Genomic DNA, 24,000 nt, shown 5'->3' with positions numbered 1-24,000 from the left:
CATAGGGTCAAAGTTCACGAATTTGACACATTTCGGCCGCGAGAATTCCCTATAAGCGTTGCACCGAATTTCAAACCGCTCACACAGCACTTGCCATTCGGAAACATAAACAATCACCCGCAAGCGTTTTCTCGTAGCTCAATTTTTGACCCCGTCGCAAGCGTCCGAAATTTCGATGGGGTCACGGAAATGGGCCAAACTTTTACACCCCCATATCTCGGGCCATAACTCTCCGATCGACTTGAAATTTGAAACGTGGCCTAACAGGGTTTCCGCCTTCCTCCCCATGCTCGCCAATCGCGGATCACCATGGGAGTTCCGGGGCTTTTCGCCGTAATGTTAAAACAAAAACCCGCGAATATCTCCGAAACGGTTCGATAGAATGTCGCAAATTTTGGTGTGAAAGGGCTCCCTATTTTTACATACAAACTCTCCAAATTTGGTGGTCCTAGCTTCCATAGTTTTTTTATGGCGAATTTTTGAATGTTTAAAAAATAGGTAAAAATTCGAACGGAAATTCCCTACAGAAACTCCATTCGCGAATTTTAAAAATCCGAGATAGCCAAAATGTTGCTCTCGAAGAGTACATCAATTTTAAAAAAAAGGTTTCTCTCTAGGCCCAATAGGACCCGACTTTCATAGGGTCAAAGTTCACGAATTTGACACATTTCGGCCGCGACAATTCCCTATAACCGTTGCACCGAATTTCAAACCGCTCACACAGTACTTCCCATAGAGACACATGAACAATCCCCCGCAAGCGTTTTCTCGTAGCTCAATGTTTGACACCGGCGCAAGCGTTAGAAATTTCGATGGGGTCACGGAAATGGGCCAAACTTTGACCCCCCATATCTCGGGCCTTAATTGTCCGATCGACTTGAAATTTGAAACGTGGCCTAACAGGGTTTCGGCCTTCCTCCCCATGCTCGCCAAGCGCGGATCACCATGGGGGTTCCGGGGCTTTTCGCCGTAATGTTAAAACAAAAACCCGCGAATATCTCCGAAACTGTTCGATAGAATGTCGCAAATTTTGGTGTGAAAGGGCTCCCTATTTTTACATACAAACTCTCCAAATTTGGTGGTCCTAGCTTCCATAGTTTTTTTATGGCGATTTTTTGAATGTTTAAAAATTAGGCAAAAATTCGAACGGAAATTCCCTACAGAAACTCCATTCGCGAATTTTAAAAATCCGAGATAGCCAAAATGTTGCTCTCGAAGAGTACACCAATTTAAAAAACAGTTTTCTCTCTAGGCCCAATAGGACCCGACTTTCATAGGGTCAAAGTCCACGAATTTGACTCATTTCGGCCGCGACAAATCCCTATAACCGTTGCACCGAATTTCAAACCGCTCACATTGAGACACATGAACAATCCCCCGCAAGCGTTTTCTGGTAGCTCAATTTTTGACCCCGGCGCAAGCGTCCGAAATTTCGATGGGGTCACCGAAATGGGCCAAACATTGACCCCCCATATCTCGGGCCCTAATTGTCCGATCGACTTGAAATTTGAAACGTGTCCTAACAGGGTTTCGGCCTTCCTCCCCATGGTCCGCAGTCGCCGCTCACCATGGGGCGTCCGACCCTTTTCGCCGTAATGCTAAAACAAAAACTCGCGAATATCTCAGAAACGGTTCGATAGAATGTCGCAAATTTTGGTGTGAAAGGGCTCCCTATTGTTTCCTAGAAACCCTCCAAATTTCGTGGTCCTAGCTTCCATAGTTTTTTTATGGCGAATTTTTGAAGGTTTAAAGAATAGGCCAAAAATCGAACGGAAATTCCCTGCAGAAACTCCATTCGCGAATTTTAAAAATCCGAGATAGCCAAAATGTTGCTCTCGAAGAGTACACCAATTTAAAAAACAGTTTTCTCTCTAGGCCCAATAGGACCCGACTTTCATAGGGTCAAAGTCCACGAATTTGACTCATTTCGGCCGCGACAATTCCCTATAACCGTTGCACCGAATTTCAAACCGCTCACATTGAGACACATGAACAATCCCCCGCAAGCGTTTTCTGGTAGCTCAATTTTTGACCCCGGCGCAAGCGTCCGAAATTTCGATGGGGTCACCGAAATGGGCCAAACATTGACCCCCCATATTTCGGGCCCTAATTGTCCGATCGACTTGAAATTTGAAACGTGTCCTAACAGGGTTTCGGCCTTCCTCCCCATGGTCCGCAGTCGCCGCTCACCATGGGGCGTCCGACCCTTTTCGCCGTAATGCTAAAACAAAAACTCGCGAATATCTCAGAAACGGTTCGATAGAATGTCGCAAATTTTGGTGTGAAAGGGCTCCCTATTGTTTCCTAGAAACCCTCCAAATTTCGTGGTCCTAGCTTCCATAGTTTTTTTATGGCGAAATTTTGAAGGTTTAAAGAATAGGCCAAAAATCGAACGGAAATTCCCTGCAGAAACTCCATTCGCGAATTTTAAAAATCCGAGATAGCCAAAATGTTGCTCTCGAAGAGTACACCAATTTTAAAAAAAAGGTTTCTCTCTAGGCCCAATAGGACCCGACTTTCATAGGGTCAAAGTTCACGAATTTGACACATTTCGGCCGCGACAATTCCCTATAACCGTTGCACCGAATTTCAAACCGCTCACATTGAGACACATGAACAATCCCCCGCAAGCGTTTTCTGGTAGCTCAATTTTTGACCCCGGCGCAAGCGTCCGAAATTTCGATGGGGTCACGGAAATGGTCACGGAAATGGGCCAAACATTTACACCCCCATATCTCGGGCCCTAATTCTCCGATCGACTTGAAATTTGAAACGTGGCCTAACAGGGTTTCGGCCTTCCTCCCCATGCTCGCCAATCGGGGCTCACCATGTTGGGTCCAGTCCTTTTCGCCGTAATGTTAAAACAAAAACTCGCGAATATCTCCGAAACGGTTCGATAGAATGTCGCAAATTTTGGTGTGAAAGGGCTCCCTTTTTTTACATACAAACCCTCCAAATTTGGTGGTCCTAGCTTCCAAAGTTTTTTTATGGCGAAATTTTGAATGTTTAAAAAATAGGCCAAAAATCGAACGGAAATTCCCTACAGAAACTCCATTCGCGAATTTTAAAAATCCGAGATAGCCAAAATGTTCCTCTCGAAGAGTACATCAATTTAAAAAAAAAAGTTTCTCTCTAGGCCCATTAGGACCCGACTTTCATAGGGTCAAAGTTCACGAATTTGACACATTTCGGCCGCGAGAATTCCCTATAAGCGTTGCACCGAATTTCAAACCGCTCACACAGCACTTCCCATTCGGACACATAAAAAATCACCCGCAAGCGTTTTCTCGTAGCTCAATTTTTGACCCCGGCGCAAGCGTCCGAAATTTCGATGGGGTCACGGAAATGGGCCAAACATTTACACCCCCATATCTCGGGCCCTAATTCTCCGATCGACTTGAAATTTGAAACGTGGCCTAACAGGGTTTCGGCCTTCCTCCCCATGCTCGCCAATCGCGGCTCACCATGGGGGGGTCCAGGCCTTTTCGCCGTAATGTTAAAACAAAAACTCGCGAATATCTCCGAAACGGTTCGATAGAATGTCGCAAATTTTGGTGAGAAAGGGCTCCCTATTTTTACCTACAAACCCTCCAAATTTGGTGGTCCTAGATTCCATAGTTTTTTATGGCGAATTTCTGAATGTTTAAAAAATAGGCAAAAATTCGAACGGAAATTCCCTACAGAAACTCCATTCGCGAATTTTAAAAATCCGAGATAGCCAAAATGTTGCTCTCGAAGAGTACATCAATTTAAAAAAAAAGGTTTCTCTCTAGGCCCAATAGGACCCGACTTTCATAGGGTCAAAGTTCACGAATTTGACTCATTTCGGCCGCGACAATTCCCTATAACCGTTGCACCGAATTTCAAACCGCTCACACAGTACTTCCCATTGAGACACATGAACAATCCCCCGCAAGCGTTTTCTCGTAGCTCAATGTTTGACACCGGCGCAAGCGTTAGAAATTTCGATGGGGTCACGGAAATGGGCCAAACTTTGACCCCCCATATCTCGGGCCCTATTTGTCCGATCGACTTGAAATTTGAAACGTGGCCTAACAGGGTTTCGGCCTTCCTCCCCATGCTCGCCAATCGCGGATCACCATGGGGGTTCCGGGGCTTTTCGCCGTAATGTTAAAACAAAAACCCGCGAATATCTCCGAAACGGTTCGATAGAATGTCGCAAATTTTGGTGTGAAAGGGCTCCCTATTTTTACATACAAACTCTCCAAATTTGGTGGTCCTAACTTCCATAGTTTTTTTATGGCGAATTTTTGAATGTTTAAAAAGTAGGCAAAAATTCTAACGGAAATTCCCTACAGAAACTCCATTCGCGAATTTTAAAAATCCCAGATAGCCAAAATGTTGCTCTCGAAGAGTACATCAATTTTAAAAAAAAGGTTTCTCTCTAGGCCCAATAGGACCCGACTTTCATAGGGTCAAAGTTCACGAATTTGACACATTTCGGCCGCGACAATTCCCTATAACCGTTGCACCGAATTTCAAACCGCTCACACAGTACTTACCATTGAGACACATGAACAATCCCCCGCAAGCGTTTTCTCGTAGCTCAATGTTTGACAACGGCGCAAGCGTTAGAACTTTCGATGGGGTCACGGAAATGGGCCAAACTTTGACCCCTCATATCTCGAGCCCTAATTGTCCGATCGACTTGAAATTTGAAACGTGGCCTAACAGGGTTTCCGCCTTCCTCCCCATGCTCGCCAAGCGCGGATCACCATGGGGGTTCCGGGACTTTTCGCCGTAATGTTAAAACAAAAACCCGCGAATATCTCCGAAACGGTTCGATAGAATGTCGCAAATTTTGGTGTGAAAGAGCTCCCTATTTTTACATACAAACTCTCCAAATTTGGTGGTCCTAGCTTCCATAGTTTTTTATGGCGAATTTTTGAATGTTTAAAAAATAGGCAAAAATTCGAACGGAAATTCCCTACAGAAACTCCATTCGCGAATTATAAAAATCCGAGATAGCCAAAATGTTGCTCTCGAAGAGTACATCAATTTTAAAAAAAAGGTTTCTCTCTAGGCCCAATAGGACCCGACTTTCATAGGGTCAAAGTTCACGAATTTGACACATTTCGGCCGCGACAATTCCCTATAACCGTTGCACCGAATTTCAAACCGCTCACACAGTACTTACCATTGAGACACATGAACAATCCCCCGCAAGCGTTTTCTCGTAGCTCAATGTTTGACAACGGCGCAAGCGTTAGAACTTTCGATGGGGTCACGGAAATGGGCCAAACTTTGACCCCTCATATCTCGAGCCCTAATTGTCCGATCGACTTGAAATTTGAAACGTGGCCTAACAGGGTTTCCGCCTTCCTCCCCATGCTCGCCAAGCGCGGATCACCATGGGGGTTCCGGGACTTTTCGCCGTAATGTTAAAACAAAAACCCGCGAATATCTCCGAAACGGTTCGATAGAATGTCGCAAATTTTGGTGTGAAAGGGCTCCCTATTTTTACATACAAATTCTCCAAATTTGGTGGTCCTAGCTTCCATAGTTTTTTTAGGCGAATTTTTGAATGTTTAAAAAATAGGCAAAAATTCGAACGGAAATTCCCTACAGAAACTCCATTCGCGAATTATAAAAATCCGAGATAGCCAAAATGTTGCTCTCGAAGAGTACATCAATTTTAAAAAAAAGGTTTCTCTCTAGGCCCAATAGGACCCGACTTTCATAGGGTCAAAGTTCACGAATTTGACACATTTCGGCCGCGACAATTCCCTATAACCGTTGCACGGAATTTCAAACCGCTCACACAGTACTTCCCATTGAGACACATGAAGAATCCGCCGCAAGCGTTTTCTGGTAGCTCAATATTTAACCCCGGCGCAAACGTCCGAAATTTCGATGGGGTCACCGAAATGGGCCAAACATTGACCCCCCATATCTCGGGCCCTAATTGTCCGATCGACTTGAAATTTGAAACGTGTCCTAACAGGGTTTCGGCCTTCCTCCCCATGCTCCGCAGTCGCCGCTCACCATGGGGCGTCCGACCCTTTTCGCCGTAATGCTAAAACAAAAACACGCGAATATCTCAGAAACGGTTCGATAGAATGTCGCAAATTTTGGTGTGAAAGGGCTCCCTATTTTTACATACAAACCGTCAAAATTTGGTGGTCCTAGTTTCCATAGTTTTTTTATGGCGAATTTTTGAATGTTTAAAAAATAGGCAAAAATTCGAACGGAAATTCCCTACAGAAACTCCATTCGCGAATTTTAAAAATCCGAGATAGCCAAAATGTTCCTCTCGAAGAGTACATCAATTTTAAAAAAAAAAAAGTTTCTCTCTAGGCCCATTAGGACCCGACTTTCATAGGGTCAAAGTTCACGAATTTGACACATTTCGGCCGCGACAATTCCTTATAACCGTTTCACCGAATTTCGAACCGCTCACACAGTACTTCCCATTGAGACACAGGAACAATCCCCCGCAAGCGTTTTCTCGTAGCTCAATTTTTGACCCCGGCGCAAGCGTCCGAAATTTCGATGGGGTCACGGAAATGGGCCAAACTTTGACCCCCCATATCTCGGGCCCTAATTGTCCGATCGACTTGAAATTTGAAACGTGGCCTAACAGGGTTTCGGCCTTCCTCCCCATGCTCGCCAAGCGCGGATCACCATGGGGGTTCCGGGGCTTTTCGCCGTAATGTTAAAACAAAAACCCGCGAATATCTCCGAAACGGTTCCATAGAATGTCGCAAATTTTGGTGTGAAAGGGCTCCCTATTTTTACATACAAACTCTCCAAATTTGGTGGTCCTAGCTTCCATAGTTTTTTTATGGCGAATTTTTGAATGTTTAAAGAATAAGCCAAAAATCGGACGGAAATTCCCTGCAGAAACTCCATTCGCGAATTTTAAAAATCCGAGCTATCGAAAATGTTGCTCTCGAAGAGTAGATCAATTTAAAAAAAAAGGTTTCTCTCTAGGCCCAATAGGACCCGACTTTCATAGGGTCAAAGTTCACGAATTTGACTCATTTCGGCCGCGACAATTCCCTATAACCGTTGCACCGAATTTCAAACCGCTCACACAGTACTTCCCATTGAGACATACGAACAATCCCCCGCAAGCGTTTTCTCGTAGCTCAATTTTTGACCCCGGCGCAAGCGTCCGAAATTTCGATGGGGTCACGAAATGGTCACGGAAATGGGCCAAACTTTTACACCCCCATATCTCGGGCCCTAATTGTCCGATCGACTTGAAATTTGAAACGTGGCCTAACAGGGTTTTGGCCTTCCTCCCCATGCTCGCCAATCGCGGCTCACCATGGGGGGTCCAGGCCTTTTCGCCGTAATGTTAAAGCAAAAACTCGCGAATATCTCCGAAACGGTTCGATAGAATGTCGCAAATTTTGGTGTGAAAGGGTTCCCTATTTTTAGATACAAACCCTCCAAATTTGGTGGTCCTAGCTTCCATAGTTTTGTTTATGGCAAATTTTTGAATGTTTAAAAAATAGACCAAAAATCGAACGGAAATTCCCTACAGAAACTCCATTCGCGAATTTTAAAAATCCGAGATAGCCAAAATGTTGCTCTCGAAGAGTAGATCAATTTTAAAAAAAAAGGTTTCTCTCTAGGCCCAATAGGACCCGACTTTCATAGGGTCAAATTTCACGAATTTGACGAATTTGACTCATTTCGGCCGCGACAATTCCCTATAACTGTTGCACCGAATTTCAAACCGCTCACACAGTACTTCCCATTGAGACACATGAACAATCCCCCCAAGCGTTTTCTCGTAGCTTAATGTTTGACACCGGCGCAAGCGTTAGAAATTTCGATGGGGTCACGGAAATGGGCCAAACTTTGAACCCCCATATCTCGGGCCCTATTTGTCCGATCGACTTGAAATTTGAAACGTGGCCTAACAGGGTTTCGGCCTTCCTCCCCATGCTCGCCAATCGCGGATCACCATGGGGGTTCCGGGGCTTTTCGCCGTAATGTTAAAACAAAAACCCGCGAATATCTCCGAAACGGTTCGATAGAATGTCGCAAATTTTGGTGAGAAAGGGCTCCCTATTTTTACCTACAAACCCTCCAAATTTGGTGGTCCTAGCTTCCATAGTTTTTTATGGCGAATTTCTGAATGTTTAAAAAATAGGCAAAAATTCGAACGGAAATTCCCTACAGAAACTCCATTCGCGAATTTTAAAAATCCGAGATAGGCAAAATGTTGCTCTCGAAGAGTACATCAATTTAAAAAAAAAGGTTTCTCTCTAGGCCCAATAGGACCCGACTTTCATAGGGTCAAAGTTCACGAATTTGACACATTTCGGCCGCGACAATGGCCTATAACCGTTGCACCGAATTTCAAACCGCTCACACAGTACTTCCCATTGAGACATACGAACAATCCCCCGCAAGCGTTTTCTCGTAGCTCAATTTTTGACCCCGGCGCAAGCGTCCGAAATTTCGATGGGGTCACGGTAATGGGCCAAACATTTACACCCCCATATCTGGGGCCCTATTTGTCCGATCGACTTGAAATTTGAAACGTGGCCTAACAGGGTTTCGGCCTTCCTCCCCATGCTCGCCAATCGCGGATCACCATGGGGGTTCCGGGGCTTTTCGCCGTAATGTTAAAACAAAAACCCGCGAATATCTCCGAAACAGTTCGATAGAATGTCGCAAATTTTGGTGTGAAAGGGCTCCCTATTTTTACATACAAACTCTCCAAATTTCGTGGTCCTAGCTTCCATAGTTTTTTTATGGCGAAATTTTGAAGGTTTAAAGAATAGGCCAAAAATCGAACGGAAATTCCCTGCAGAAACTCCATTCGCGAATTTTAAAAATCCGAGATAGCCAAAATGTTGCTCTCGAAGAGTACACCAATTTTAAAAAAAAGGTTTCTCTCTAGGCCCAATAGGACCCGACTTTCATAGGGTCAAAGTTCACGAATTTGACACATTTCGGCCGCGACAATTCCCTATAACCGTTGCACCGAATTTCAAACCGCTCACATTGAGACACATGAACAATCCCCCGCAAGCGTTTTCTGGTAGCTCAATTTTTGACCCCGGCGCAAGCGTCCGAAATTTCGATGGGGTCACGGAAATGGTCACGGAAATGGGCCAAACATTTACACCCCCATATCTCGGGCCCTAATTCTCCGATCGACTTGAAATTTGAAACGTGGCCTAACAGGGTTTCGGCCTTCCTCCCCATGCTCGCCAATCGGGGCTCACCATGTTGGGTCCAGTCCTTTTCGCCGTAATGTTAAAACAAAAACTCGCGAATATCTCCGAAACGGTTCGATAGAATGTCGCAAATTTTGGTGTGAAAGGGCTCCCTTTTTTTACATACAAACCCTCCAAATTTGGTGGTCCTAGCTTCCAAAGTTTTTTTATGGCGAAATTTTGAATGTTTAAAAAATAGGCCAAAAATCGAACGGAAATTCCCTACAGAAACTCCATTCGCGAATTTTAAAAATCCGAGATAGCCAAAATGTTCCTCTCGAAGAGTACATCAATTTAAAAAAAAAAGTTTCTCTCTAGGCCCATTAGGACCCGACTTTCATAGGGTCAAAGTTCACGAATTTGACACATTTCGGCCGCGAGAATTCCCTATAAGCGTTGCACCGAATTTCAAACCGCTCACACAGCACTTCCCATTCGGACACATAAAAAATCACCCGCAAGCGTTTTCTCGTAGCTCAATTTTTGACCCCGGCGCAAGCGTCCGAAATTTCGATGGGGTCACGGAAATGGGCCAAACATTTACACCCCCATATCTCGGGCCCTAATTCTCCGATCGACTTGAAATTTGAAACGTGGCCTAACAGGGTTTCGGCCTTCCTCCCCATGCTCGCCAATCGCGGCTCACCATGGGGGGGTCCAGGCCTTTTCGCCGTAATGTTAAAACAAAAACTCGCGAATATCTCCGAAACGGTTCGATAGAATGTCGCAAATTTTGGTGAGAAAGGGCTCCCTATTTTTACCTACAAACCCTCCAAATTTGGTGGTCCTAGCTTCCATAGTTTTTTATGGCGAATTTCTGAATGTTTAAAAAATAGGCAAAAATTCGAACGGAAATTCCCTACAGAAACTCCATTCGCGAATTTTAAAAATCCGAGATAGCCAAAATGTTGCTCTCGAAGAGTACATCAATTTAAAAAAAAAGGTTTCTCTCTAGGCCCAATAGGACCCGACTTTCATAGGGTCAAAGTTCACGAATTTGACTCATTTCGGCCGCGACAATTCCCTATAACCGTTGCACCGAATTTCAAACCGCTCACACAGTACTTCCCATTGAGACACATGAACAATCCCCCGCAAGCGTTTTCTCGTAGCTCAATGTTTGACACCGGCGCAAGCGTTAGAAATTTCGATGGGGTCACGGAAATGGGCCAAACTTTGACCCCCCATATCTCGGGCCCTATTTGTCCGATCGACTTGAAATTTGAAACGTGGCCTAACAGGGTTTCGGCCTTCCTCCCCATGCTCGCCAATCGCGGATCACCATGGGGGTTCCGGGGCTTTTCGCCGTAATGTTAAAACAAAAACCCGCGAATATCTCCGAAACGGTTCGATAGAATGTCGCAAATTTTGGTGTGAAAGGGCTCCCTATTTTTACATACAAACTCTCCAAATTTGGTGGTCCTAACTTCCATAGTTTTTTTATGGCGAATTTTTGAATGTTTAAAAAGTAGGCAAAAATTCTAACGGAAATTCCCTACAGAAACTCCATTCGCGAATTTTAAAAATCCCAGATAGCCAAAATGTTGCTCTCGAAGAGTACATCAATTTTAAAAAAAAGGTTTCTCTCTAGGCCCAATAGGACCCGACTTTCATAGGGTCAAAGTTCACGAATTTGACACATTTCGGCCGCGACAATTCCCTATAACCGTTGCACCGAATTTCAAACCGCTCACACAGTACTTACCATTGAGACACATGAACAATCCCCCGCAAGCGTTTTCTCGTAGCTCAATGTTTGACAACGGCGCAAGCGTTAGAACTTTCGATGGGGTCACGGAAATGGGCCAAACTTTGACCCCTCATATCTCGAGCCCTAATTGTCCGATCGACTTGAAATTTGAAACGTGGCCTAACAGGGTTTCCGCCTTCCTCCCCATGCTCGCCAAGCGCGGATCACCATGGGGGTTCCGGGACTTTTCGCCGTAATGTTAAAACAAAAACCCGCGAATATCTCCGAAACGGTTCGATAGAATGTCGCAAATTTTGGTGTGAAAGAGCTCCCTATTTTTACATACAAACTCTCCAAATTTGGTGGTCCTAGCTTCCATAGTTTTTTATGGCGAATTTTTGAATGTTTAAAAAATAGGCAAAAATTCGAACGGAAATTCCCTACAGAAACTCCATTCGCGAATTATAAAAATCCGAGATAGCCAAAATGTTGCTCTCGAAGAGTACATCAATTTTAAAAAAAAGGTTTCTCTCTAGGCCCAATAGGACCCGACTTTCATAGGGTCAAAGTTCACGAATTTGACACATTTCGGCCGCGACAATTCCCTATAACCGTTGCACCGAATTTCAAACCGCTCACACAGTACTTACCATTGAGACACATGAACAATCCCCCGCAAGCGTTTTCTCGTAGCTCAATGTTTGACAACGGCGCAAGCGTTAGAACTTTCGATGGGGTCACGGAAATGGGCCAAACTTTGACCCCTCATATCTCGAGCCCTAATTGTCCGATCGACTTGAAATTTGAAACGTGGCCTAACAGGGTTTCCGCCTTCCTCCCCATGCTCGCCAAGCGCGGATCACCATGGGGGTTCCGGGACTTTTCGCCGTAATGTTAAAACAAAAACCCGCGAATATCTCCGAAACGGTTCGATAGAATGTCGCAAATTTTGGTGTGAAAGGGCTCCCTATTTTTACATACAAATTCTCCAAATTTGGTGGTCCTAGCTTCCATAGTTTTTTTAGGCGAATTTTTGAATGTTTAAAAAATAGGCAAAAATTCGAACGGAAATTCCCTACAGAAACTCCATTCGCGAATTATAAAAATCCGAGATAGCCAAAATGTTGCTCTCGAAGAGTACATCAATTTTAAAAAAAAGGTTTCTCTCTACGCCCAATAGGACCCGACATTCATAGGGTCAAAGTTCACGAATTTGACACATTTCGGCCGCGACAATTCCCTATAACCGTTGCACGGAATTTCAAACCGCTCACACAGTACTTCCCATTGAGACACATGAAGAATCCGCCGCAAGCGTTTTCTGGTAGCTCAATATTTAACCCCGGCGCAAACGTCCGAAATTTCGATGGGGTCACCGAAATGGGCCAAACATTGACCCCCCATATCTCGGGCCCTAATTGTCCGATCGACTTGAAATTTGAAACGTGTCCTAACAGGGTTTCGGCCTTCCTCCCCATGCTCCGCAGTCGCCGCTCACCATGGGGCGTCCGACCCTTTTCGCCGTAATGCTAAAACAAAAACACGCGAATATCTCAGAAACGGTTCGATAGAATGTCGCAAATTTTGGTGTGAAAGGGCTCCCTATTTTTACATACAAACCGTCAAAATTTGGTGGTCCTAGTTTCCATAGTTTTTTTATGGCGAATTTTTGAATGTTTAAAAAATAGGCAAAAATTCGAACGGAAATTCCCTACAGAAACTCCATTTGCGAATTTTAAAAATCCGAGATAGCCAAAATGTTGCTCTCGAAGAGTACATCAATTTTAAAAAAAAAAGGTTTCTCTCTAGGCCCAATAGGTCCCGACTTTCATAGGGTCAAAGTTCACGAATTTGACTCATTTCGGCCGCGACAATTCCCTATAACGTTGCACCGAATTTCAAACTGCTCACACAGTACTTCCCTTTGAGACACATGAATTATCCCCCGCAAGCGTTTTCTCGTAGCTCAATTTTTGACCCCGGCGCAAGCGTTAGAAATTTCGATGGGGTCACGGAAATGGGCCAAACTTTGACCCCCCATATCTCGGGCAATAATTGTCCGATCGACTTGAAATTTGAAACGTGGCCTAACAGGGTTTCTGCCTTCCTCCCCATGCTCGCCAATCACGGCTCACCATGGTGGGTCCAGGCATTTTCGCCGTAATGTTAAAACAAAAACTCGCGAATATCTCCGAAACGGTTCGATAGAATGTCGCAAATTTTGGTGTGAAAGGGCTCCCTATTTTTACATACAAACCCTCCAAATTTGGTGGTTCTAGCTTCCATAGTTTTTTTATGGCAAAATTTTGAATGTTTAAAAAATATGCCAAAAATCGAACGGAAATTCCCTACAGAAACTCCATTCGCGAATTTTAAAAATCCGAGATAGCCAAAATGTTCCTCTCGAAGAGTACATCAATTTTAAAAAAAAAAAAGTTTCTCTCTAGGCCCATTAGGACCCGACTTTCATAGGGTCAAAGTTCACGAATTTGACACATTTCGGCCGCGACAATTCCTTATAACCGTTTCACCGAATTTCGAACCGCTCACACAGTACTTCCCATTGAGACACAGGAACAATCCCCCGCAAGCGTTTTCTCGTAGCTCAATTTTTGACCCCGGCGCAAGCGTCCGAAATTTCGATGGGGTCACGGAAATGGGCCAAACTTTGACCCCCCATATCTCGGGCCCTAATTGTCCGATCGACTTGAAATTTGAAACGTGGCCTAACAGGGTTTCGGCCTTCCTCCCCATGCTCGCCAAGCGCGGATCACCATGGGGGTTCCGGGGCTTTTCGCCGTAATGTTAAAACAAAAACCCGCGAATATCTCCGAAACGGTTCCATAGAATGTCGCAAATTTTGGTGTGAAAGGGCTCCCTATTTTTACATACAAACTCTCCAAATTTGGTGGTCCTAGCTTCCATAGTTTTTTTATGGCGAATTTTTGAATGTTTAAAGAATAAGCCAAAAATCGGACGGAAATTCCCTGCAGAAACTCCATTCGCGAATTTTAAAAATCCGAGCTATCGAAAATGTTGCTCTCGAAGAGTAGATCAATTTAAAAAAAAAGGTTTCTCTCTAGGCCCAATAGGACCCGACTTTCATAGGGTCAAAGTTCACGAATTTGACTCATTTCGGCCGCGACAATTCCCTATAACCGTTGCACCGAATTTCAAACCGCTCACACAGTACTTCCCATTGAGACATACGAACAATCCCCCGCAAGCGTTTTCTCGTAGCTCAATTTTTGACCCCGGCGCAAGCGTCCGAAATTTCGATGGGGTCACGAAATGGTCACGGAAATGGGCCAAACTTTTACACCCCCATATCTCGGGCCCTAATTGTCCGATCGACTTGAAATTTGAAACGTGGCCTAACAGGGTTTTGGCCTTCCTCCCCATGCTCGCCAATCGCGGCTCACCATGGGGGGTCCAGGCCTTTTCGCCGTAATGTTAAAGCAAAAACTCGCGAATATCTCCGAAACGGTTCGATAGAATGTCGCAAATTTTGGTGTGAAAGGGTTCCCTATTTTTAGATACAAACCCTCCAAATTTGGTGGTCCTAGCTTCCATAGTTTTGTTTATGGCAAATTTTTGAATGTTTAAAAAATAGACCAAAAATCGAACGGAAATTCCCTACAGAAACTCCATTCGCGAATTTTAAAAATCCGAGATAGCCAAAATGTTGCTCTCGAAGAGTAGATCAATTTTAAAAAAAAAGGTTTCTCTCTAGGCCCAATAGGACCCGACTTTCATAGGGTCAAATTTCACGAATTTGACGAATTTGACTCATTTCGGCCGCGACAATTCCCTATAACTGTTGCACCGAATTTCAAACCGCTCACACAGTACTTCCCATTGAGACACATGAACAATCCCCCCAAGCGTTTTCTCGTAGCTTAATGTTTGACACCGGCGCAAGCGTTAGAAATTTCGATGGGGTCACGGAAATGGGCCAAACTTTGAACCCCCATATCTCGGGCCCTATTTGTCCGATCGACTTGAAATTTGAAACGTGGCCTAACAGGGTTTCGGCCTTCCTCCCCATGCTCGCCAATCGCGGATCACCATGGGGGTTCCGGGGCTTTTCGCCGTAATGTTAAAACAAAAACCCGCGAATATCTCCGAAACGGTTCGATAGAATGTCGCAAATTTTGGTGAGAAAGGGCTCCCTATTTTTACCTACAAACCCTCCAAATTTGGTGGTCCTAGCTTCCATAGTTTTTTATGGCGAATTTCTGAATGTTTAAAAAATAGGCAAAAATTCGAACGGAAATTCCCTACAGAAACTCCATTCGCGAATTTTAAAAATCCGAGATAGGCAAAATGTTGCTCTCGAAGAGTACATCAATTTAAAAAAAAAGGTTTCTCTCTAGGCCCAATAGGACCCGACTTTCATAGGGTCAAAGTTCACGAATTTGACACATTTCGGCCGCGACAATGGCCTATAACCGTTGCACCGAATTTCAAACCGCTCACACAGTACTTCCCATTGAGACATACGAACAATCCCCCGCAAGCGTTTTCTCGTAGCTCAATTTTTGACCCCGGCGCAAGCGTCCGAAATTTCGATGGGGTCACGGTAATGGGCCAAACATTTACACCCCCATATCTGGGGCCCTATTTGTCCGATCGACTTGAAATTTGAAACGTGGCCTAACAGGGTTTCGGCCTTCCTCCCCATGCTCGCCAATCGCGGATCACCATGGGGGTTCCGGGGCTTTTCGCCGTAATGTTAAAACAAAAACCCGCGAATATCTCCGAAACAGTTCGATAGAATGTCGCAAATTTTGGTGTGAAAGGGCTCCCTATTTTTACATACAAACTCTCCAAATTTGGTGGTCCTAACTTCCATAGTTTTTTTATGGCGAATTTTTGAATGTTTAAAAAGTAGGCAAAAATTCGAACGGAAATTCCCTACAGAAACTCCATTCGCGAATTTTAAAAATCCGAGATAGCCAAAATGTTGCTCTCGAAGAGTACATCAATTTTAAAAAAAAGGTTTCTCTCTAGGCCCAATAGGACCCGACTTTCATAGGGTCAAAGTTCACGTATTTGACACATTTCGGCCGCGACAATTCCCTATAACCGTTGCACCGAATTTCAAACCGCTCACACAGTACTTACCATTGAGACACATGAACAATCCCCCACAAGCGTTTTCTCGTAGCTCAATGTTTGACACCGGCGCAAGCGTTAGAAATTTCGATGGGGTCACGGAAATGGGCCAAACTTTGACCCCCCATATCTCGGGCCCTAATTGTCCGATCGACTTGAAATTTGAAACGTGGCCTAACAGGGTTTCTGCCTTCCTCCCCATGCTCGCCAATCACGGCTCACCATGGTGGGTTCAGGCATTTTCGCCGTAATGTTAAAACAAAAACTCGCGAATATCTCCGAAACGGTTCGATAGAATGTCGCAAATTTTGGTGTGAAAGGGCTCCCTATTTTTACATACAAACCCTCCAAATTTGGTGGTCCTAGCTTCCATAGTTTTTTTATGGCAAAATTTTGAATGTTTAAAAAATATGCCAAAAATCGAACGGAAATTCCCTACAGAAACTCCATTCGCGAATTTTAAAAATCCGAGATAGCCAAAATGTTCCTCTCGAAGAGTACATCAATTTTAAAAAAAAAAAAAGTTTCTCTCTAGGCCCATTAGGACCCGACTTTCATAGGGTCAAAGTTCACGAATTTGACACATTTCGGCCGCGACAATTCCTTATAACCGTTTCACCGAATTTCGAACCGCTCACACAGTACTTCCCATTGAGACACAGGAACAATCCCCCGCAAGCGTTTTCTCGTAGCTCAATTTTTGACCCCGGCGCAAGCGTCCGAAATTTCGATGGGGTCACGGAAATGGGCCAAACTTTGACCCCCCATATCTCGGGCCCTAATTGTCCGATCGACTTGAAATTTGAAACGTGGCCTAACAGGGTTTCGGCCTTCCTCCCCATGCTCGCCAAGCGCGGATCACCATGGGGGTTCCTGGGCTTTTCGCCGTAATGTTAAAACAAAAACCCGCGAATATCTCCGAAACGGTTCCATAGAATGTCGCAAATTTTGGTGTGAAAGGGCTCCCTATTTTTACCTACAAACCCTCCAAATTTGGTGGTCCTAGCTTCCATAGTTTTTTATGGAGAATTTCTGAATGTTTAAAAAATAGGCAAAAATTCGAACAGAAATTCCCTACAGAAACTCCATTCGCGAATTTTAAAAATCCGAGATAGCCAAAATGTTGCTCTCGAAGAGTACATCAATTTTAAAAAAAAGGTTTCTCTCTAGGCCCAATAGGACCCGACTTTCATAGGGTCAAAGTTCACGAATTTGACACATTTCGGCCGCGACAATTCCCTATAACCGTTGCACCGAATTTCAAACCGCTCACACAGTACTTCCCATTGAGACACATGAACAATCCCCCCAAGCGTTTTCTCGTAGCTCAATGTTTGACACCGGCGCAAGCGTTAGAAATTTCGATGGGGTCACGGAAATGGGCCAAACTTTGAACCCCCATATCTCGGGCCCTATTTGTCCGATCGACTTGACATTTGAAACGTGGCCTAACAGGGTTTCGGCCTTCCTCCCCATGCTCGCCAATCGCGGATCACCATGGGGGTTCCGGGGCTTTTCGCCGTAATGTTAAAACAAAAACCCGCGAATATCTCCGAAACGGTTCGATAGAATGTCGCAAATTTTGGTGAGAAAGGGCTCCCTATTTTTACCTACAAACCCTCCAAATTTGGTGGTCCTAGCTTCCATAGTTTTTTATGGCGAATTTCTGAATGTTTAAAAAATAGGCAAAAATTCGAACGGAAATTCCCTACAGAAACTCCATTCGCGAATTTTAAAAATCCGAGATAGGCAAAATGTTGCTCTCGAAGAGTACATCAATTTAAAAAAAAAGGTTTCTCTCTAGGCCCAATAGGACCCGACTTTCATAGGGTCAAAGTTCACGAATTTGACACATTTCGGCCGCGACAATGGCCTATAACCGTTGCACCGAATTTCAAACCGCTCACACAGTACTTCCCATTGAGACATACGAACAATCCCCCGCAAGCGTTTTCTCGTAGCTCAATTTTTGACCCCGGCGCAAGCGTCCGAAATTTCGATGGGGTCACGGAAATGGGCCAAACATTTACACCCCCATATCTCGGGCCCTAATTCTCCGATCGACTTGAAATTTGAAACGTGGCCTAACAGTGTTTTGGTATTCCTCCCCATGCTCGCCAATCGCGGCTCACCATGGGGGGGTCCAGGCCTTTTCGCCGTAATGTTGAAACAAAAACTTGCGAATATCTCCGAAACGGTTCGATAGAATGTCGCAAATTTTGGTGAGAAAGGGCTCCCTATTTTTACCTACAAACCCTCCAAATTTGGTGGTCCTAGCTTCCATAGTTTTTTATGGCGAATTTCTGAATGTTTAAAAAATAGGCAAAAATTCGAACGGAAATTCCCTACAGAAACTCCATTCGCGAATTTTAAAAATCCGAGATAGCCAAAATGTTGCTCTCGAAGAGTACATCAATTAAAAAAAAAGGTTTCTCTCTAGGCCCAATAGGACCCGACTTTCATAGGGTCAAAGTTCACGAATTTGACTCATTTCGGCCGCGACAATTCCCTATAACCGTTGCACCGAATTTCAAACCGCTCACACAGTACTTCCCATTGAGACACATGAACAATCCCCCGCAAGCGTTTTCTCGTAGCTCAATGTTTGACACCGGCGCAAGCGTTAGAAATTTCGATGGGGTCACGGAAATGGGCCAAACTTTGACCCCCCATATCTCGGGCCCTATTTGTCCGATCGACTTAAAATTTGAAACGTGGCCTAACAGGGTTTCGGCCTTCCTCCCCATGCTCGCCAATCGCGGATCACCATGGGGGTTCCGGGGCTTTTCGCCGTAATGTTAAAACAAAAACCCGCGAATATCTCCGAAACGGTTCGATAGAATGTCGCAAATTTTGGTGTGAAAGGGCTCCCTATTTTTACATACAAACTCTCCAAATTTGGTGGTCCTAACTTCCATAGTTTTTTTATGGCGAATTTTTGAATGTTTAAAAAGTAGGCAAAAATTCGAACGGAAATTCCCTACAGAAACTCCATTCGCGAATTTTAAAAATCCGAGATAGCCAAAATGTTGCTCTCGAAGAGTACATCAATTTTAAAAAAAAGCTTTCTCTCTAGGCCCAATAGGACCCGACTTTCATAGGGTCAAAGTTCACGTATTTGACACATTTCGGCCGCGACAATTCCCTATAACCGTTGCACCGAATTTCAAACCGCTCACACAGTACTTACCATTGAGACACATGAACAATCCCCCACAAGCGTTTTCTCGTAGCTCAATGTTTGACACCGGCGCAAGCGTTAGAAATTTCGATGGGGTCACGGAAATGGGCCCAAACTTTGACCCCCCATATCTCGGGCCCTAATTGTCCGATCGACTTGAAATTTGAAACGTGGCCTAACAGGGTTTCCGCCTTCCTCCCCATGCTCGCCAAGCGCGGATCACCATGGGGGTTCCGGGGCTTTTCGCCGTAATGTTAAAACAAAAACCCGCGAATATCTCCGAAACGGTTCGATAGAATGTCGCAAATTTTGGTGTGAAAGGGCTCCCTATTTTTACATACAAACTCTCCAAATTTGGTGGTCCTAGCTTCCATAGTTTTTTATGGCGAATTTTTGAATGTTTAAAAAATAGGCAAAAATTCGAACGGAAATTCCCTACAGAAACTCCATTCGCGAATTATAAAAATCCGAGATAGCCAAAATGTTGCTCTCGGAGAGTACATCAATTTTAAAAAAAAAGGTTTCTCTCTAGGCCCAATAGGACCCGACTTTCATAGGGTCAAAGTTCACGAATTTGACACATTTCGGCCGCGACAATTCCCTATAACCGTTGCACCGAATTTCAAACCGCTCACACAGTACTTCCCATTGAGACACATGAACAATCCCCCGCAAGCGTTTTCTGGTAGCTCAATTTTTAACCCCGGCGCAAGCGTCCGAAATTTCGATGGGGTCACCGAAATGGGCCAAACATTGACCCCCCATATCTCGGGCCCTAATTGTCCGATCGACTTGAAATTTGAAACGTGTCCTAACAGGGTTTCGGCCTTCCTCCCCATGCTCCGCAGTCGCCGCTCACCATGGGGCGTCCGACCCTTTTCGCCGTAATGCTAAAATTAAAACTCGCGAATATCTCAGAAACGGTTCGATAGAATGTCGCAAATTTTGGTGTGAAAGGGCTCCCTATTTTTTCCTACAATCCCTCCAAATTTCGTGGTCCTAGCTTCCATAGTTTTTTTATGGCGAATTTTTGAATGTTTAAAGAATAGGCCAAAAATCGAACGGAAATTCCCTGCAGAAACTCCATTCGCGAATTTTAAAAATCCGAGATAGCCAAAATGTTGCTCTCGAAGAGTACATCAATTTAAAAAAAAAGTTTCCCTCTAGGCCCAATAGGATCCGACTTTCATAGTGTCAAAGTTCACGAATTTGACACATTTCGGCCGCGAGAAATCCCTATAAACGTTGCACCGAATTTCAAACCGCTCACACAGTACTTCCCATTGAGACATACGAACAATCCCCCGCAAGCGTTTTCTCGTAGCTCAATTTTTGATCCCGGCACAAGCGTCCGAAATTTCGATGGGGTCACGGAAATGGGCCAAACTTCTACACCCCCATATCTCGGGCCCTAATTCTCCGATCGACTTGAAATTTGAAACGTGGCCTAACAGGGTTTCGGCCTTCCTCCCCATGCTCGCCAATCGGGGCTCACCATGGGGGGTCCAGGCCTTTTCGCCGTAATGTTAAAACAAAAACTCGCGAATATCTCCGAAACGGTTCGATAGAATGTCGCAAATTTTGGTGTGAAAGGGCTCCCTATTTTTTCCTACAAACCCTCCAAATTTCGTGGTCCTAGCTTCCATAGTTTTTTTATGGCGAATTTTTGAATGTTTAAAAAATAGGCAAAAATTCGAACGGAAATTCCCTACAGAAACTCCATTTGCGAATTTTAAAAATCCGAGATAGCCAAAATGTTGCTCTCGAAGAGTACATCAATTTTAAAAAAAAAAGGTTTCTCTCTAGGCCCAATAGGACCCGAATTTCATAGGGTCAAAGTTCACGAATTTGACTCATTTCGGCCGCGACAATTCCCTATAACGTTGCACCGAATTTCAAACTGCTCACACAGTACTTCCCTTTGAGACACATGAATTACCCCCGCAAGCGTTTTCTCGTAGCTCAATTTTTGACCCCGGCGCAAGCGTTAGAAATTTCGATGGGGTCACGGAAATGGGCCAAAGTTTGACCCCCATATCTCGGGCAATAATTGTCCGATCGACTTGAAATTTGAAACGTGGCCTAACAGGGTTTCTGCCTTCCTCCCCATGCTCGCCAATCACGGCTCACCATGGTGGGTCCAGGCATTTTCGCCGTAATGTTAAAACAAAAACTCGCGAATATCTCCGAAACGGTTCGATAGAATGTCGCAAATTTTGGTGTGAAATGGCTCCCTATTTTTACATACAAACCCTCCAAATTTGGTGGTCCTAGCTTCCATAGTTTTTTTATGGCGAAATTTTGAATGTTTAAAAAATATGCCAAAAATCGAACGGAAATTCCCTACAGAAACTCCATTCGCGAATTTTAAAAATCCGAGATAGCCAAAATGTTCCTCTCGAAGAGTACATCAATTTAAAAAAAAAAAGTTTCTCTCTAGGCCCATTAGGACCCGACTTTCATAGGGTCAAAGTTCACGAATTTGACACATTTCGGCCGCGACAATTCCTTATAACCGTTTCACCGAATTTCGAACCGCTCACACAGTACTTCCCATTGAGACACAGGAACAATCCCCCGCAAGCGTTTTCTCGTAGCTCAATTTTTGACCCCGGCGCAAGCGTCCGAAATTTCGATGGGGTCACGGAAATGGGCCAAACTTTGACCCCCCATATCTCGGGCCCTAATTGTCCGATCGACTTGAAATTTGAAACGTGGCCTAACAGGGTTTCGGCCTTCCTCCCCATGCTCGCCAAGCGCGGATCACCATGGGGGTTCCGGGGCTTTTCGCCGTAATGTTAAAACAAAAACCCGCGAATATCTCCGAAACGGTTCGATAGAATGTCGCAAATTTTGGTGTGAAAGGGCTCCCTATTTTTACATACAAACTCTCCAAATTTGGTGGTCCTAGCTTCCATAGTTTTTTTATGGCGAATTTTTGAAAGTTTAAAGAATAAGCCAAAAATCGGACGGAAATTCCCTGCAGAAACTCCATTCGCGAATTTTAAAAATCCGAGCTAGCGAAAATGTTGCTCTCCAAGAGTACATCAATTTAAAAAAAAAGTTTCTCTCTAGGCCCAATAGGACCCGACTTTCATAGGGTCAAAGTTCACGAATTTGACACATTTCGGCCGCGAGAATTCCCTATAAGCGTTGCACCGAATTTCAAACCGCTCACACAGCACTTCCCATTCGGACACATAAAAAATCACCCGCAAGCGTTTTCTCGTAGCTCAATTTTTGACCCCGTCGCAAGCGACCGAAATTTCGATGGGGTCACGGAAATGGTCACGGAAATGGGCCAAACTTTGACCCCCCATATCTCGGGCCCTAATTGGCCGATCGACTTGAAATTTGAAACGTGGCCTAACAGGGTTTCGGCCTTCCTCCCCATGCTCCGCAGTCGCCGCTCACCATGGGGGGTCCGACCCATTTCGCCATAATGCTAAAACAAAAACTCGCGAATATCTCCGAAAGGGTTCGATAGAATGTCGCAAATTTTGGTGTGAAAGGGCTCCCTATTTTTTACTACAAACCCTCCAAATTTCGTGGTCCTAGCTTCCATAGTTTTTTTATGGCGAATTTTTGTAGGTTTAAAGAATAGGCAGAAAATCGAACGGAAATTCCCTGCAGAAACTCCATTCGCGAATTTTAAAAATCCGAGATAGCCAAAATGTTGCTTTAGAAGAGTACATCAATTTAAAAAAAAAGTTTCTCTCTAGACCCAATAGGATCCGACTTTCATAGGGTCAAAGTTCACGAATTTGACACATTTCGGCCGCGAGAATTCCCTATAAGCGTTGCACCGAATTTCAAACCGCTCACACAGCACTTCCCATTCGGACACATAAACAATCCCCCGCAAGCGTTTTCTCGTAGCTCAATTTTTGACCCCGTCGCATGCGACCGAAATTTCGATGGGGTCACGGAAATGGTCACGGAAATGGGCCAAACTTTGACCCCCCATATCTCGGGCCCTAATTGTCCGATCGACTTGAAATTTAAAACGTGGCCTAACAGGGTTTCGGCCTTCCTCCCCATGCTCCGCAGTCGCCGCTCACCATGGGCGGTCCGACCCTTTTCGCCGTAATGCTAAAACAAAAACTCGCGAATATCTCCGAAACGGTTCGATAGAATGTCGCAAATTTTGGTGTGAAAGGGCTCCCTATTTTTTCCTACAAACCCTCCAAATTTCGTGGTCCTAGCTTCCATAGTTTTTTTATGGCGAACTTTTGAAGGTTTAAAGATTAGGCCAAAAATCGAACGGAAATTCCCTGCAGAAACTCCATTCGCGAATTTTAAAAATCCGAGATAGCCAAAATGTTGCTTTAGAAGAGTACATCAATTTAAAAAAAAACGTTTCTCTCTAGGCCCAATAGGACCCGACTTTCATAGGGTCAAACTTCACGAATTTGACACATTTCGGCCGCGAGAATTCCCTATAAGCGTTGCACCGAATTTCAAACCGCTCACACAGCACTTCCCATTCGGACACATAAAGAATCACCCGCAAGCGTTTTCTCGTATCTCAATTTTTGACCACGTCGCAAGCGACCGAAATTTCGATGGGGTCACGGAAATGGGTCAAACTTTGACCCCCCATATCTCGGGCCCTAATTGTCCGATCGACTTGAAATTTGAAACGTGGGCTAACAGGGTTTCGGCCTTCCTCCCCTACTCCGCAGTCGCCACTCACCATGGGGGGTCCGACCCTTTTCGCCGTAATGCTAAAACAAAAACTCGCGAATATCTCCGAAACGGTTCGATAGAATGTCGCAAATTTTGGTGTGAACGAGCTCCCTATTTTT

Source organism: Stegodyphus dumicola, chromosome X1 (assembly GCF_044657685.1).
Source record: "Stegodyphus dumicola isolate Sdum_Otavi_A_Nest chromosome X1, ASM4465768v1".
NCBI lineage: Eukaryota > Metazoa > Arthropoda > Arachnida > Araneae > Eresidae > Stegodyphus > Stegodyphus dumicola.
Note: the sequence above shows the minus strand (reverse complement) of the source record.